The sequence below is a fragment of the Zosterops lateralis genome, assembly GCF_965231275.1.
Source record: "Zosterops lateralis genome assembly, chromosome: 11".
Classification (NCBI taxonomy): domain Eukaryota; kingdom Metazoa; phylum Chordata; class Aves; order Passeriformes; family Zosteropidae; genus Zosterops; species Zosterops lateralis.
Genome location: NC_139771.1, coordinates 5,183,420 through 5,193,306, shown reverse-complemented (window position 1 = coordinate 5,193,306; position 9,887 = coordinate 5,183,420). Strand labels below are relative to the sequence as shown.

The 9,887-nt window shown below is 40.7% G+C and overlaps 1 protein-coding gene across 2 annotated transcripts in view; it reads left to right on the top strand.

Moving 5' to 3' along the window:
* CENPP (centromere protein P) overlaps nt 1-9,887 on the top strand; it is a 114,914-nt gene that overhangs the window by 99,988 nt on the left and 5,039 nt on the right. The gene's annotated exons all lie outside the window — the stretch shown is intronic.

Genomic DNA, 9,887 nt, shown 5'->3' with positions numbered 1-9,887 from the left:
TTATATCATTATTAGATCTTTTACTTATGCTTTCTGGCCTTCTGTGTTATTTACAGAAGGGCTGTGTTGAAATTGGATCTGTTATTTAATTAAAACACTGATCAAAATATTATTTCCGTGAGTCAAAAAAGTCCATCCAGATTCAGGAATGTGAGGTTATTTCTGCTTTGTTCAGGAACTGGAAGGAAAAGAGACAATACTGAAAATTACAGCAGCGGTTTTTTAACCTTCCAATGAAATATAAGAACAGAATGATATTTTTAAATTGCTTTACTCTTAGTTGTCATGATGAATCCGTGCAGTTGCTGGCTGGTTTTGATCAGAGACAAAGATCAGAGACATCCTAAACTTTGTAATTACTCATGTGGTTTGCTTTTTTTTAAATCAAACACACAAGTTTATAGTTGGAAAAAAGTAGCAATGGGGAAAAAAATTATAACTGTTCAAGTCAGCACAAAACACAAGATGGAGAATTTGGGATTGGCAGTACACTGCATTTCTGAAACCTGTACCAGTTACTGCATTCCTTCTCTAATCAGTGGTCACATATATCCTTATGGAAAAAAAAAAACCTAGGAAAAGATAAAGTACTGCTGGTAAACCTTCACATATTAAACACAGATTTTCCTCACGTATTTAAAAATATTAACAATACACTGCAAAAAGCATGAAGTGCATCATTGGTGGGAATAAGCCTGAAATTGCAGTGGGAGACACGTGTGGCTGGGATCTATTTACATTTTTAAAAGCTTCATTTGCAACTGTAACTGCATCCCAATTCCAGTTCTTTATTGCAGTGAACAGAATATTAATGTTCCTTAGTATAATTTTCTGAGGTTACTAATTATTGCCACGTCTTGCTGCCTCTTGGTTAGTTTTCTGTTCCATCCCACAGCATCAGTTTTGATTTGTGGTATGTTTTCCTCACATTATATCTAAAATGGCAGTGACCAGGCAGAGTAATTTGTAAAGCCTTTCTTCAGAGCTATCTGAAATTTAAGATTTCCCATATTGCCTCTATGTTCTTCAGTGCAGAAATTTAGTGGAATTTTTATTATATCATTACCTAGACCTGTTCCCTGTGGTGTTCCAAAGCAAGCTGCCCACTATGAAAAAAAACAGCTTTAAAGCCCTGACCATTGCAAGGAGATGTGGAAGCTTTGCCTTTCTCTCAGATAATATCACTTCTTTTGGGGGGTTCAAATGATGTAATGGGCAGGTTTTTTTCAGCTATTTGCTGAGTCATGTTTTTCCAAAATACTCAATTCAGCACATCTTGAGAAACAGCACAAAGACCTCAGCTTGGGGCTTGGTGTCTGTCCTGTGCCAGTATTTAACATTGTTACTCATCAATAGAACTGGGAGGTTTCCAACTTTTTTCTAAAATAATTCTGTTTGGCAGTAATTGTTCTGTTTCCAGCATGAGCCATAAGCCTCCTGTAGGTTCTCATTGATGTCATTGCTTCTCATACCCAGTTCCATTTTTTTAAAAGCCAGCTGCCTCCTGCCAGAGCAAAAGGACAGCATTTCTCTGAAATAAAAATGGGGATATAATGAACAGATAGAAAATTCTGTGTTTAAATAACTATCTCTAGAAATATATAATTTATATACAGGAAATACTGAAAAAATATAGAAAACTCTGCATTTTAAATATATTAATTTTAGAAAACAAGAGTATGTAATTATTCTAATGGTCTTTATTTGTTTGCCCTTTTCATCTGGTTTCCATTTTCTTGGTCGTGCTTGGTTGCACTTTCCATTTCCCTATAAAACACTTCTCTAAAAAGTGAATGCATCTTTTTTTAAGCTTCTCTTGTGCACTGTTGCCATCTCAGGCTGTATCAGAAGTGACATGGGAAAATTCAGCTTGATCTTACAGATAAAGTGGTGGTCTGAGATGCCAGCATGCAGACTGGGTTGGGTTCCCGTCTTGGTGCTGATATCCCTGTTGTTTGGAGCCTCAGATGTTTTGCCCTTGGTTTTAAATTCAAGCAGGAATTAATAACAGGATGCCTCTCCACTGAGAGATTGTCTCAGGAAGGAGATGTAAACTGAGGACACAAATATTTTGGAGCATTTTAGTCAAAATGAAGAATTTGTTGGCAGCTGGGACAAGAAGACACTTTGAGGACAATAACAAAGTTTGCTTGTGGTTTCCTTCTAGATTTAAAAATTTGTTGTCTTTGCCTGTTGATTCACGTATTTCCCATTACAAACAGTAGCATCAAATGGTTTGTTTGGGTGAATTAGTGGACAATGGCAAAAATTATTTGTACAGCAGTTCTGCAGCTACCAGTGAGAGTCTGAAGGGGCAGAATGACAGGATAGATGTGTTTGTGTGTATATACAGATATTTAATTTTTAAATTTAACTGTTAATACCATATGGGTATTTTTAATTATCATCTTTCTAGAGAATTATAATTCCACAGTACACAAAATTCAGAATTGCCTACAAATTGAAGATACCCATGAAGTGATTAATTATGTTTGCTTTATGATCTGACTGGTATTTGTGGCCAAACTTTGGCAACTCCAAACAAACAGGAGTTGCGTATCTCCTGACACTCCAGCACAGTTTCCCTCTGTCATCTTCCAGGAGGGAAATGTTAAAACCAAAAAATCCCTCTGAACAGATAATGTTTTTCTGGATGGCTCAGTGTATGGTTTATAAACATGTCTTGTTGAAGGAGAACATTGGCGTGGTTTGGGTTTTTCCCAGGATCTGACAGACTTTGCCAATTTACATTTTTATTATGACTTCCCTCTGTTCTTCACATTAAATGCTGTGTGTTCTTTCCTTTGGGAACTGGAGGAATCATCAAATGACTGGAGAACAAGAAGAGTTATTTTTGAAACACTGAGTTCTGTTTTCATGATACAAGATGAGAAGTTTGGGGCTGGGGACAGAGAAGGGTTCCCTTGTAATTCCTGTTGTGTCAGCATCCCATGTCCTGGACAATCCCAGCTTCTCTTTGGACTGTGATATCAATGATCCCTGTGGGTCCCTTCCAACTCCAGATATTCTGTTTTTCTATGGTTTATTTGCTACTTTTTCTGTATTTCATGGCCTTTACTTCTGTTACACAACATGAATTGTCCAAGGCGGAATAAACTGATTTTGTTTGGGATGTTTTATAAGGTCCATTCATGGCAAGGACTTTGGTACTGAATGTTATGGTATTTTTATCTCATGGGAATTAGCAGAAAAAATCCTGTGAATTAATAAGGATTGAACTGTTAGACAATAATTCTGAATTCATAGGGATATGCTAGAGATCAGAAATGTGATTTTGAAGGTCTAGGAGCTGTACAGCCACAATTGCAATTATTGTAAGAGGTCTTAGGAGGCACAAATATGTGCACAGTCTAGACAGTGCCCTGGCAGGGGCAGCTGCAAGAAATGCTAATGCAGGAGCTGGGTCCAAAACAGGGAGAGGGGAAAAAATAGGAGAAGCCAAAGGTGAAGAATATGCTGGAGGCCTCAGATGTAGAGCTCAGAGTGTTTGGGAAGAGTCATCCAGAGGTCTTTCTACAATGGAAAAGTTAATATAGAAGCAATCCAGAACACCATTTTAAATAACATTATGGTGCTTGCCTTTCTTCTCCAGGTTTTCCATGGGATTGTCAGTATATCCCTTATAGTTCCTGCTGTGGGATTCAGCCTGGGTTTGGGAATGGAGCCTCATCTTTTGATATGAGCTGGGGGTAACTCCATGTTTAAATTCTGGGAATGGAAATCTTCCTTTTGTCTGTTGCTTTAATTTCATTTTTCTTGAACTGTTTTTACTTGAGAGGCTTGAGGGCTCCTTCCTCAGATCCATCTGTGTGAAAGGCTGGGGAATGTTGGCACTCTGGGGTCCAGGCTGCAGCAGCATTGTCCCACAGCTTTTAGGACAAATCTCCTGCTCAGTACACAAGGAAAACTTTAAACATTCACCACATTTGCACACAGGAATGTTTGGGCCTCTTTACTTCCTTCAAGCTTTAAAAACACAAGAGATCTGATTGCTGGGGAAACTGAAGAAGGAAAAAGAGAGAGTTTTAGTATTGACTACTTTCCTTTCAACTGGGCTTCTACCAAAACAAAACATATTGTTACCAACAGTTTTGAAATTCAAATTATGAAATGCCTCCAGTTTGCATTGAAAGTGAGTGACTTGCACTGGCAGCTGCTGTTGGTATTATCAGCTCTTTGTGTTGTTGCAGTACCTAAGCAATGAAACAAATATTTATCCACACGCATCACGCAACATTCCTGGGCAGTGCAACTTTGGCCTTTATAAACCAAATAAGGTGGAGCATAAGGAGATGTTTTTGCCTGGCAGCTGCCTGTGATTTCTCCTCCTGGATACACTAAAGAATTCTCCTTGCTGCCCTAAATTCTTTTCTGCTTGCTGCTACAAAGATATTTGAGTCAAAATCCAGTTTGTTGTGAGAGGTTTAGTCAAAAGTATAGCACAGTTTGCACACATACAGTGCTACAGGTTTTCAGTGTTCCTTATTTTTGTTTCTGTTTTGTTTTTTTGGGGAGGTTTTGCAGCTTTCCTGTGGGAGTCATTGAGTAGATCAGAGTTTGAGGATAGCTGACCAATTCTGCAAGCCTGTTATTTACCAGTGGATTGACAACTTTACACTCTCACACATACAATAATTATAAATTGGTGAATCTTCTTGCAGATGTTTGTGTCTTCTCAACAATATTTCCTGTGTCCCTCTTGTTCGTGCTAAGGGTGTGTTTGGAAATGTGAAATGTCCTGTTGTTGACAGCCAGATCTAAAGGACTTTTTTTGGGTAGGACGTGAAAAGAATTCAATGGATTTAAAGCTTTCAAGGGCTTTTCAGCTGGAGCCATTCCTGCTCTTGTTGATAGCATCAGGCACTTCAGCACTGCATGTTAATAGTTCTTTTCACATAAGCAGCTGGTAATTATAAATAATCAGACAAATGAAAGCTACTGGGTGGCAAATTTCTGTGGAGTCTGTCCAAAATGTAATATTTTGTAGAACATTGAAAGAGGATGGATGTCTTGGGAAAGATGTCAGTATATCTACAGCATATGTTTTATAATATAGATCTGTAGGTAAAGCTTCACTTTTTACCTAATGCAGGTGTTCAACCTTTTTGTAAAGCTCAGGAAGAGTAACAGAAATACTGCAGAGGTGTTTGTGAAAGGAGGGTGCACATGGACATACCTGTGTATGTTTAGGGAGCAATCTGATGCTTCTGGAGGCTGGATGAGTGATTATTGTACACAGTGAGGAGTTGTGCTCTGGACTTTGCCATTGGTCACTGCTATCAAATCCAGGTGCAGCTAAAACTGGACCACAGCTTTGAGTGGAAGTCCCCCAGGAGGTTTTTGGGTTGTTTGGTGCCAGCCCAGGTTCCTCTTTTGTGCAGTGAAGGTCAGGGGACACCAAGGGGACAGCACAGGCAGAGGGGACAGATTTTGGCCAGACCCCCTCTGCTGTGGGGGGTTTGCTCTAAGTGATAGATTGACCTCTCAATCAACTTATATCTCTTGCTGAGAAATGAAAATGGTATTTTGGATGTTCCAGGGGGGTCTATGGACACACCTGTCTTTACTAGGTAACATAAATTTGCCCACATAGATGCAAATAATTCTTCAGACCTTCGAGAAAGATTAAAAAACCACAGCAGTAAATGATGAACAGAAGCTGAGTACCTTGACTAAAAACTTCTTTTAATCACACTTTTTAAAAAGTAAATGTCTAACCTTGAGCTAATTTAGATGAAGTAGATGCTCTTCATTTTATCCTATGGTTTATTTTTTAAATTAATCTTCCTACTTGGGAAAAAACTAACACAGTGTTAGAGCCAAGTCATTAACTAAATTCAGATGATTTTATTTAGATGACATTTAAATTGTGTCGTCTGGATGAGCTTGATAATGTAAACTATACAAAAGCAAGTTGGGCCACATTTGATAATCAACTTTTCTGTGGTATTTCAAATCCAAGTTTCTTTATGTAATTCTGGATCCTTTTATTAAGACATCAGAAAGGCTTAGAGAAAATCTTGCAGGAAATTTTATACAGAAAAAAAAAAGATCTGTGAGGTATCTTGATTCTGTTGTAATGGAAGAAACCACAAACTTGGCTTTATTTCTCTCCTAAAAATGCCTTTCCTGCAGTCTGCTTCCTTCAGAATATCGAAAATTTGGCTCACAAGTCTTTCTTCCCCAATTGTTGATACTTCATGCTGCTCTGCAATATGACATCTTTTTTCCTTCCATAATTTTTCATCTCTGTATTGTCCTTGGCTGCTCATCATCTCTTGCTAAATTAGACATCTCTGCTGACTTCCACACAGTGCAGTTTGTAAAGTTTATCATCAAGAAACATTTAATTATGCCTAGTGCAGAGGGGGGGCAGGGGACTCAAAATACAATACAATGGAAATATGTCAGTAAAGTTGTGGAGGAAGAACAGAACTGCTGAGCTCTGCTGGTTTTCTGGGTATTTCCACCAAAATAAATGTCATGGGGCGGTGTCAGTGCTCTGCACAACATCCCAATGAGTTCCTGGACCAGTCCCTGTGCCAGGGGGTGGCCCCACAGCCAGCTCAGAGTTAAGACAATGTATTTGAAAAGTTGAATAAAATGCCCAAGAATTTTAAGCTAGAAAAATGTGGGGCTCAAAACATTCACAAACCAGTGGAGATCTTTTACCTTGACAATTTTAAAGTGAAGTACTGGAGAGAAGATTTGTCTCTTGCCCAGCATGAAAAAAAACAGAGAAAAAGCATCTGCAGCCTCTGTGGTCCCTGTTTATGATCTACCCCTTCCTGTTCTTCCTGAGGTTTCATGTTCATTTAATTCTATTTTTCCTCACAAAAATAAACCTCCAGTATGTATTTTAATTTATTCCCAGTCTGCTGCAATTAACTTGCAGATAAACACATGGTTGCCATATGACAAACTGATATTGAAAGGAAATGAGACACAGAATTTTGTGTACTTGGGCCTTGGTTATGCTGGGTTGGCTCTTCTGTAGACCTACAGCCTAGATCCAATTAGGAAAATACAAAAATTATGGAAAATTATTGGTCACGTTGTGAGCATAGTGACAGACTGAATCATATGGAATCCTGGTTGAGTCAAGCACGAAAAATAATAATGTTATGGAAAAATGGAAGGAGGAAAATAAGTGGCAGTGGAAATAGAGCAGGGGCCAAAAGAGAGAAGATGTAATCAAGGGAAAAGGGAAGGAAGAATAAAGCAGAGTGATTTCACTGACAGTGAGCAAAGGCCACTGGATTTGGGGCTGGTGGTCAGTGGTTTCAGGTACTTGTGCAGAGAGCAGACTGATCTGCAAGAGGCAGCTGCAAGATTGAATCTTAACAAAGGGATCAATGACCCAAGTCACGGATCTGGGCTGATAAAAAGGGCAGGTCTGAAACCAGGTGGATGCAGAGCACTTTTTATCCAAGTGACCAACCAGCTGTGCCTGTGCTGCAGGAGGGAGCCAGGGGTGTCCTGAGCTTGGGAGAGATTCTGGTAAATGTTTGCAAAGATTTGCCTTGTCCCGGGTGACATTCAAACTGTTATTTCCAGAATCCCAGGATGGCTGGGGTTGGAAGGGACCTTTAAAGATCATCTCATCCCATTAGCCCAGGTTGCTCCAAGCCCCATCCAGCCTGGCCTTGGATATTTCCAGGGATCCAGGGGCAGCCACAGCTGCTCTGGGCACCCTATGCCAGGGCCTCCCACCCTCCCAGGGAACAATTCCTGCCCAATATCCCGTCCATCCCTGGTTTCTGGCAGTGGGAAGCCATTCCCTGTTCTCCTGTCACTGCTTGCCATTGTCAGACTTGCTTATAGGCCCTCAAATCTGCTCCCAAAATTCTTTCCTCTTGTAAAAAGTGAGACTTGCATGCTGGCTGTGTCACTTGTGATTTTAATTTTAAAAGCAGGGGACTGAGCCTGACTGAGCATGGGGAATGGGCTGGGACTGTCACAGGGACAAAACCACTTGATCATTTTAGACAAAACCACTTTGTCCTTGTACTCCTCTGGGTCTTGGTTCCACCGGCGCCGGAGGTTTGGGTGATTGGCATCACAGGGATCACCAGCAGGATTGGTTTGCTTGAGGAACTTTCCCTCAAGATGGGAGCTGTATTTATTCTGAGACTTAATTATGAGTGGTGAGACTTCATAAATCCATTCTGAAAATGCAGCGTTTCTATGGGGTGTAATTTAGTTGAAGGGTGAAAGTGCATTATTATCTGTTCTTGGTCACAGTTCCTTTAGTTACACAAAATGAGAAACTTCCACTTTCTAAATGTGCCTTTATTGCTTTAGTGAAATTCATTTTAAAAATTACTGGTGTTATTGTCAGTGTTGGGATTTGATCCCAACAATTTGATCTCTTGGTGCTCCCAACCATGTGTGATTTCAGTGGGTGATACTATGGCCTTAGCTGAGCAAACCATACAGAGAAATCACCCAAATCAGAGCTCAGTTGGAGCCTCCTGGGCAGATTTAGAAATTGCTTCTCCCTATAGAGGAGCTTATGGTACCATAACTCTTTATATACATCCTTCTTCCAGAACAGGAGGTTCAGAATTAGCAGTAAAAGGGAGCTGTTTTTCCAGCTGGGAGCAGTCATGTTTTCTTTCTAAGTGGGACAGAAGCAAATTTATCTGCTTTTATCTGACATCTCCCTTGCCAATTTTGCTTTGCATTTGTAGCCACGGCTCTTAAGCTGAACACATTTATATCCTTTTCCTTAGCAGAGATTTCATGTGCAGAAATTGCAGGGCAGCTTTAAACAGCTGCAGAATAATATATTTTGTTGAGAAATAGCTGCTACAAGTGTATTCCCTGGGATGTCTTTGTGTGTGTGTAAAATCTGTCATGGGAGCAGGGGAAAGCTGTGCATTCCATCACCACGGTCCCATTGTGGTTTGAGACTATTCCTGTTTGAGACAAAAGTTCCCATAAGATTCCCTGCTTGGACTCCTGAAGGAGCTGGAAAAACCATTTCCGTCTAGGAGTAATAATAGATTGGACTTTTGGTTTTGATCATAAGCTGACATTTAAAAGTCATCTGAGGAAAGATATTTCTTGATTAAAGTCAGGTTTTGCTTAATGCACTTGTAGCTGATCCTTCCCATCTGCTGCCACGTCCTTGATGGGATGGATCTCTTTCCCGTGCCTTGGGTCTGGTTTACAGGATCCCTCAGGAGTTCCTGACTTTCCCAAGAGACCTTTCAGTGGCTCAGCTCATTCTGTTACTCCAGTTTTATTGCTCAGCTTTCTTCCTCAAGGAAAACTTGTAGAGTTGCTCAGCAGAGAAGATGAAGTGGTGATGTGGTACCCCCAGAGTGTTTGGAATTGGAGATCTGTTCTCTCCCCTGCCAGATCCCCGCACTTTAACTGTGGGATTCAGAACCTGTATTTTCTGTGTGGAATGTGAGAGGCAGATTGTGTGACTGCATTTCCCAGGGTTCATTCCTGGAACTGTCAGTGTTTAAGGTTGCTGTTTGATCCTGGGTGTGGTAGCTTTGCTTCCTGCTCCCACTGGAAGGTGGGAATGGAGCCACGATCCTCGCACAGACCTGGGCCGGGGCTGCCTCAAACCACTGCCAAGGGCAAACAGGGATGTAGGTATTTGTGGTTTGGCTTTTTGTGTGTTTTGTGGATAGCTAAAATATGACCTTTCCCACTGCAAAGCTGGATTTTATCCCAAATCCTGTGAATTTCACACAGGACTGGCTTCTCCCAGCAGTCAGGTTGGCTGCCAGAGCCCTGGCAGTGAGGGAAGGCACAGAACAGCCCTCACTGTGTGCAGAGCTCACTGGGGCTCCCTCTCCCAGGTACAGGGCAGCTTTTCCACACAAAATCCTGCACTGGGATTTCCT